An 8,195-nucleotide genomic window follows, 5' to 3' on the forward strand; every position below is an offset into this window, starting at 1 on the left:
TCTTTCTAAGTACTTGTTGATGATCATAGAGGTATGTTTTGATTTCACAAGTGATGAGTGTGTTCAGTTCACAACAAAAAGATAGAAGCAGAGATTTTAAAGCTCATCATATATATGATGTGTAGATACAATCAGAGAATTATATATATATAGGGATGACCTCTCACCAATCTCAACTTATTTTTAGCACATGTTTAGCTTTCTTTCTTATACATGCCATCTTATAAGTTTAAGAATAAACTAGGACATTTGATTGGTCACCTTTTTACCTAAACTACATAATTAATTCAAAAATATCCTATGACATAATCAAAGCAATTAACTACTACTGAAATAATCAAATATGAGTTAGTAACATGCATACTCAAATCTTTTAGACATAATATTTTTTTAGGTTTAATTACTGTGTCTAACTTTATAATTTAATTAAATTTTTAATTAGATTTTTATATATATATTTTTTAATTGAATCTTATATTATATTAAATTTTATAATTAAGTTCTTACTATAACAAAAATGTTAAAAAGAATAGAATATTTTGTTAAACAAGATAAATATATCTAACACTTAATTAAATATTTTATTTTATTTAATATAATATTTTGTTAATTCTAATATTTTTGTGATAATAGAAATATGATTCAGTTACAAATCTGATATAATATAAAAATTTAATTAAAAAAATATAAAACTTTATTAACAAATTAATAAAATTATAAAATTGATAAAATAATTAATTTTTTAATACTAAATATGTAATTTTATAACGTGATTGGTTAAAAACTTACTTTTTATTTTTTGTATTCATGTAATATGATCCTAATTAATTAGGGGCATCAATTTCAATGACCTTTGTATAAAGAGCAATCCAAGTGAATTGTTAGCACTTTGTAACAAGTCAAATTGCTCCATTTCGTCATTGAAGGGCAAAAAGCATACGAAAGAATAGAGAAAGAAAAGATAAATAATGTTTATCGTATATTGTTGTGGTATTTTATATGAGAGAATAATGTTATTTATCTATATTAATTATTAAACTGATTTTGAATTTTAAAATAAGATAAAAAAATCAAAATTTTTAAATAATTCTGTTAGAAAAAGATAAACATAATTAACTTAAAAAAAGATAAGTATAATATTTTTTTTAGAAGAAAAAGATAAGGTAACCAATAAAAATAATACAAGAATTTAATATGTTCCCGTAAATTGGTGGATGGAAGATGTTAATAATCCATAATTTGGATAAGTTCCAATAAAATAGTTGAAGAAGACACGTGTGGCGCAGTGATGTAGAAACATAGAAGGAGATATCGTGCTTGAGGGAGAGAGAACAAGCAGCGAGATCTTTAAAAGGTACGTAGAGCGCGGTAATAGAGGGCGCGTAGAGTGCGATAATTTTGAGTCTGTTGGACTCAGAAGGATAAGAAAAGAAAAGATGAAGGTGATGCAGAAACATAGAAGGAGATGATGTTCTTGACGGAGAAAGAGCAAGCAGCGATCTTTAGAGTGCGCGTAGAGCGCGATAAGAGTGATTTTCAGAGGGCGCATAGAGTGCGATAAGAGTGATCTTCAGAGGGCGGGTAGAGCGCGATAAAAATGCAGATGGAACTGTTGAAATAGAGCACAGACAAAACTGTAAGAAGAAGGCACAGACGAAATTGTAAGAAGGAGGCGCAGACGATTGTGATGGTATGTTATCAGAGAACAATTTTTTAAGTACCACAACGAATTTTATCAAATATGTAACGGACCATTTTGCCTATCAAATTGAACTTTCAGCTCCAACTTGAAAACAAAAAAGCAGAACACTAATGTTACGTGTAAGGTGAATTTTATGGTGTAGAAAGAAAAAATTTTCTACACCTATAGATTTGTGTTGTCTTAGTAAATAATTGACAAGTGTCCTTTAAATAAGAAAACAAAATCTATCATTTTAAAAGTGAGATGGAGCTTTACAAGACCTTCTCTCTCTTGCATGTAAAATTTTTAATAGTTAAGCTAATTAATTATATTTAAAATGATTAATTATTTTAACATGATAGTATTGTGTACTGATTTTTTTCGTATTTGGATATTACAAGAATAAATACAAAATGAAAGTTTGAGTTTATAAGTTTATGAGCTTATAATATTATGCATATTATTCACTCATTTAATACGTAACATTTATTATTATTGCAGTGAAAAATAAAAATAAATCTTTTCTATTTTTTTATTAATATTGTTAATTGTTAAGTGTATTTTTTATTTCATAATATATTTTTTTAGTTTTATTTAAAATTACATAATAGAAAATTACACTTTATCATATTTATATAAAAAAAATGAAAAATTTATTTCTCAAGTATAATTACTATTTTTACTAATGATCTTCCTATGATCATTAACTTCCATATATTTTTAATTTTTATAAAAATTATTTAGGATGGATTGATTTTATTAATTATTCTCTTAAAAAAGAGTAATTTTTATTATCTTGGATTTTATAAATTTGAAAAAAAAAAAGCTGAAAACTAATTTTGATTAGCTACCATTCGTTTAATTTTATTATAAAATAAAGTTAAAGAATCAATTTCCCTTTATTTGAAACAAATTATAGAAAAAAAATGATTGTATTACTATTATTATTCAAAAACACAAAAAATTTATCATTATTATTAAAAAAATAAAATTATTCTTTTATAAATACTTGTATATATATAAGAATGAGAATATTATACTAAAATTTAACCGATAAATAAAAAAATTAATTTTTAAATTTTAAGATATTGTCTTATTCTTATATATTTTTTAGTTAAAGAATGAAATTAAAATTAACTCGTATAAATATGTACTAATGGATATATGTTTTAATAAATAAAAATTATGTGATAAAATAAAAAAATGTGCTTTAAGATTTACGGAGCAATAACATAAAAAACCTGACTTCAACCCAAAATATTTTTTTTTGTGCAAAAACAAAAAATTCTAACACATTATAATTAATTATGATAAATATAATTATTTAAGCTAAGCATTAAAATTCTAAGGTGAAAGAGAGAGAAAGTCTTTGTACTTCATTTTTAAAGCTGCATTTCACCTGCAAAACAATAGACTTTGTCTTCTTTGTTCAAGGACACATGTCAACTATTTTTTATGACAACACAAATCTACATGTATAGAAATTTTTTTTCTTCTATACCATAGAATTCACGTACATGTAAATCAATCAACTATTTTTTCTCATCAGTGCTAAATTAAACAGTGCCAATTTTTACACATGTAAAAAATGTTAAATTTAAATTAAAACTATAATGTTCCCAAAATATGAAGGATGAAAAAATAAAAAGTGATATACAACATAATTATGATTAACAAAAAGTTGACGTGGGAACAACTCTTGCTATCATTTGCTTGAAAACTCTCTGTGTCTTGTACTTTCAATAATACTATTTAATTATATTAATTATTAAATTAATTTTAAATTTTAAAATAAAATAAAATAATTAAAATCTCTAGATGATTCTATTAAAAAAAGATAAATAATTAAATAAAATAAGTATAACAATTTTTTTTTAAAATAAGATGAAATAACAAATAAAAATAATACAAAAATTTAATATGTATGATGTTTTCCGAGTTAATATATAAAATCGTCCCTGAAAGATACTTCGATCTCCATATGATTTCTCGAATAATAAAGTTAATCAAAATAGTCTCCGAAAGATGACGGACATGACCATGTTAGTCCTTCCATCAATTCGTCTACTGAGCTGGCTAACGTTGAGTGACGTATTCCATTAATTGTCTGGTGGCTGACGCCTATGTATACGCTGGATTTGCTGACAAGGTAAGTTCGTTAAAAGAAATCAAATCAGTCCCTTGGATGATGAACCCTAATCCTAAATGCGATGATAAATACAGTTCTCAATATAAGCCAAGAAAAATACAGTCCTTAATAAACAAATGAGATATTAGTCACCAAAAAAACAAAATGAGATATTGTACAAGGAATTTCCAGTTTGTTGCAGCAAAGATGAACTTAACACTTGAGTGCTTCATCTATTTCATGGCAAAATCATGCAAGTGGTTTCAGATGGACAGCACGAACCTGGTATAGGGTCAATTGGGCAGAAAGAATTATAACTTTGGTCTGAAAGGTCTGAACTTTACGTTTGAGTTCTTGTATATAGGAGGCTTTTCTCTCTTTTGAACGTGCAGCAGATTGCCGATTAGCAAGTGTTCTGTACATACAAGATACAATAATATTCGTCAGAATACTAATCCACAGAAAGTATTAAGATATGAAAGCACAAAACGACATGAAACAAAAGAGCAACGTCCCTTGAATCTCACTATCCCTCACTTTTGTTTCTCCCACCTCAATTTGAAATCAAAGCACACACAAAATGGGAGGATACATGATGATCTCTGTTTTTCAGAAATAATAAATTATATATTGTAATGTCACTAAATTGAGCATAATTCATGTTAAAAAGGAAGATTCTTCATGACAAATAGTTTTGAACTGTGGCCTGCACATCATTTGTATTGGTTTTGAAGGTTCTACTACAAATTCACAATTGCAGCTGCATTAGCCATGTAACCTTAAAAACTTCCAAAGTGCCTATTCAAAAACTACCTATCAATTGCTATAACAACTCATCCGATTCTGAATTCCAATGCTTCAATTACTTCCAGGGTTAACAAACCAACGCTACAATAGAGTTAGAATGCCAAAATCCATTCATGCATCAAATTAAGAAAAAACATGACAAGAATCAAATATCATTGCCAAAATTCAACGTTTCGACGTCAAGAATCAGAGATTTCCCCAAAGAAATTGTTTGTAAATAACATTAAGATCAACGGAAAAAGTCTACGCATACAAATCATTTCATTACCTTAAAAAGTGCAATTATCCACCACAAACTAACGCAAAAAATTTTCATTTTTAATAGCTAACTCAACAAGACGAAATTTGTAAACTTCATGCAGCAATGTAAAAGCATGAGAAACCTAATTCCACTGTTCAAATTCTGAAATTGCAAAAACAAAACATGTACTCAAAATCAAAATAAAAAATAGAAAATTTAAATGAAAAATAAAGTGAGTATCATATTCAGACCTCTTGACGCGTTTCGGATCAATGGTCCACAGCTAAGAGAGCTTATCAGGAGGCATTTCTTTTTTCGCCTCCATGATCTCTCTGAACACGTCTATCATAGAACCGTTGACGGAGTTACTATGCCGGTGCCTCGGCCTAGCTCCTCCGGTGCCAGCGCTACCGTTTTCACCAGGACTCTTATCTTCCTCGTTGTTGCTGCTTGTTCCGGCGCCGCTGTAACCGCTCTGATCTGATCTATTTCCCGCCCTGAATCGAACCATTTGAAGCCCCTCCTCTGCCGCTGAGCTTCTTGATGGGTTGCAATGTTTTGAATCTCTCCTGTACATCACACGATGTCGTCTCAACATCTGAAGGCCATTGATTTAAAACGGTGTCGTTTTGTTACTGTGCCACGCGGGCACTTAACAAGATACGTCACCCAACGTTAGCCAACTCAGTGGATGAATTGATGGAAGGACTAACGTGGTCATGTCCGTCATTTTTCGGAGACAATTTTGATTAACTTTATCATTCAGAGACTCATATAAAGATCAAAGTATCTTTCAAGAACGATTTTGACTATTAACTCGATATTTTCCTCACAATCATTAAAGATGAGTATTATCAAGAAAGACACTTGAACATCAAATGTCTCACAATTATTGACTCTTGTGCGATGAATAATTCCAATCAGCAGCGGAACTCAAAAATTTTTTTCGAAAGGACAAAACGTTTTAATATAGAAATTACATAATAATATTTATAATAAAATAAAATTTATAAATATAATTATTTTTAAATTTTAAATTTATTACTAATATAATAATAAATACATAATTAAACAGATAAAAATTATAAAATAATTAATAATAATATTCTTCAAATTTTAAATTACTTAAAATTTTTAATAATTAAATTAGAATTAAACTTTTTAATAAATTTTTTAATATAAATAACCAAATTATTTTTCAAAAAAATACCTAATTTTATTGCAGCTAATTCTATTATTAAAATTAAAACATTTACACTCCATTTAGAAAAAAAACATGTGTATTTAGGTGCTAGGTGAATAGTTTTTTTTTTTTTTTTTTTTGAGAAGCAATTTCCAAATCTAAGAGATGTTAATGCTTTGAAATTAAAAATTATAGAGAAAATACAAAAAGTGAGAATTGAACACATCAAAATCTTAATTGAGAGAAAGAGGATTAAGCCAATTGAACTAAATTTATTCTTTTTGACATAAGAACTACTAATATTTTTATAAACAATTTGGAGCCATGGCCCCCATTTGCCCCACATAAGCTCCGTCATTGAGTAGTTTAACTGAGGAGTTCATTTTTTTAATCATTATCAATTAATTTTTTTAACGAATATCAATTAATATTTTAAAATTAATTTTTACAATAAAAAAGTAGTCAATATTAATTAATTAAAATTAATTTTTTATATTTATTGTTTCGAATTTTAGCCTGATAAGAATTGATAGATTCACATCTCAAATGTAATCCGCAAAATTCGAATGGAAATCGGATTGGATCCTTGAATTGCGCATAAACTAAATGTTTTTTTACTGTAAAAAATAGTATGTTAGTTAACCTATATGATTAAAAATAAATGTATATTAAAATTAGCCAATAAAATTAATTATTATTATAAAATAATATATATTAAAATATAAAATATATATTAAAAATTTGTTGAATTATAAATAATTTTAGTGTATAAATAATATTTTTATATTAAAAATAAAGTATATGCTGCTCTTACTACGAAATGATCAATTAATTGAATCTCAAATAAATGGTGAGGAAAGAGAAGGAAAAATAATTTAATTGGTAACCAATCAGTTGTCTATATTTCTTATTTCATGAAAATTAGATCCCATGCATAAGAAGAAAGCGACACTTCTACTGAAATATAATCAAGATGAGATGTCAATATAATATAATTGCATGCACACCTCATATATATTATATAGCATAGTAGCTTTCAATATTTCTTTAATTAGTGATAAAATACCGAAATTCAGTTCATATTATAATAAAGTTAACTAAACTAAACTAAATTAATTTGATTGGATTAAAATTTTTATAAAACTGATTGAAATCATTTTTATTCTTTGAACTAGTTAAGTTACCTTCAATTGATGAGCCAATATAGTTATTATCTTTGACAATTTTTAAAGTAATTTATAGATATACTTCTATCTTATTAAGATGAAAGAAATAAATAAGTTTCTAGCTTCATGTCATGCCAATGAAGAAAGCTATCTCAATCTTTTCCTTTTCTCTTCCATGAGGACCACTTTTTGTTTATATTCAGGCACAACAAACTTCAAATCGATCTCAGTAAGATAGTAGAATATCTAATATTTTTTAAGAATTTTTTTTTAAAATTTCAGTTACATTATATAAGATTGCATTAAAAACTGAGATTTATTATGCTTAATGATTAGAGACCGAAACTAAAATTTCAGTTTATTCATTAGTTCCAGAAAATAAGAATATAAAGAATTGAAATTTTTAGGAATAAAAACTGAATTTTAATAATATTTTTTTAATAATTAAATGTATTTTAGTAATGACTATGTTACGTGTATACTAAAATCAGTCATTAGTATAAAATATATATTAGAATACAAATATATATTGAAAATAAATTAAACTACACATATATTTATATACAAATATATTTGTAGTTAATTTTAGTGGCTGCTTTTGGTATAAAAATAGCATTTTTGTTTTAATAAATATTATTATTTCATCTCCATATATGTATTTATTTTGAACCAAACAAAATACTAACATATAATTCAGTCCATATTTTACGCTAAATATAATACAAAAATTTAATTTAATCTCAATATTTTAATTTTTATTTTTCAATCTTCTCTTCAAAAACAACCTAAGAGATTTTGTCATTAACAAATAGACAAGCAGCACCGTTTTTGAAGCCTGAAGAGGAGGAAACTAAGAACATATGTGCATGGCCCTACAATTTTGTCTTTCATGGCATTTAAGGAGAATTAAGATCTTGCTACCTACACAAAATATTTGGGGTATTCACCAAGCCATCTATGATAAGATTCTATGTTATCTTAATTTTCAC

This window comes from Arachis hypogaea, chromosome 7 (assembly GCF_003086295.3).
Source record: "Arachis hypogaea cultivar Tifrunner chromosome 7, arahy.Tifrunner.gnm2.J5K5, whole genome shotgun sequence".
Lineage (NCBI taxonomy): Eukaryota > Viridiplantae > Streptophyta > Magnoliopsida > Fabales > Fabaceae > Arachis > Arachis hypogaea.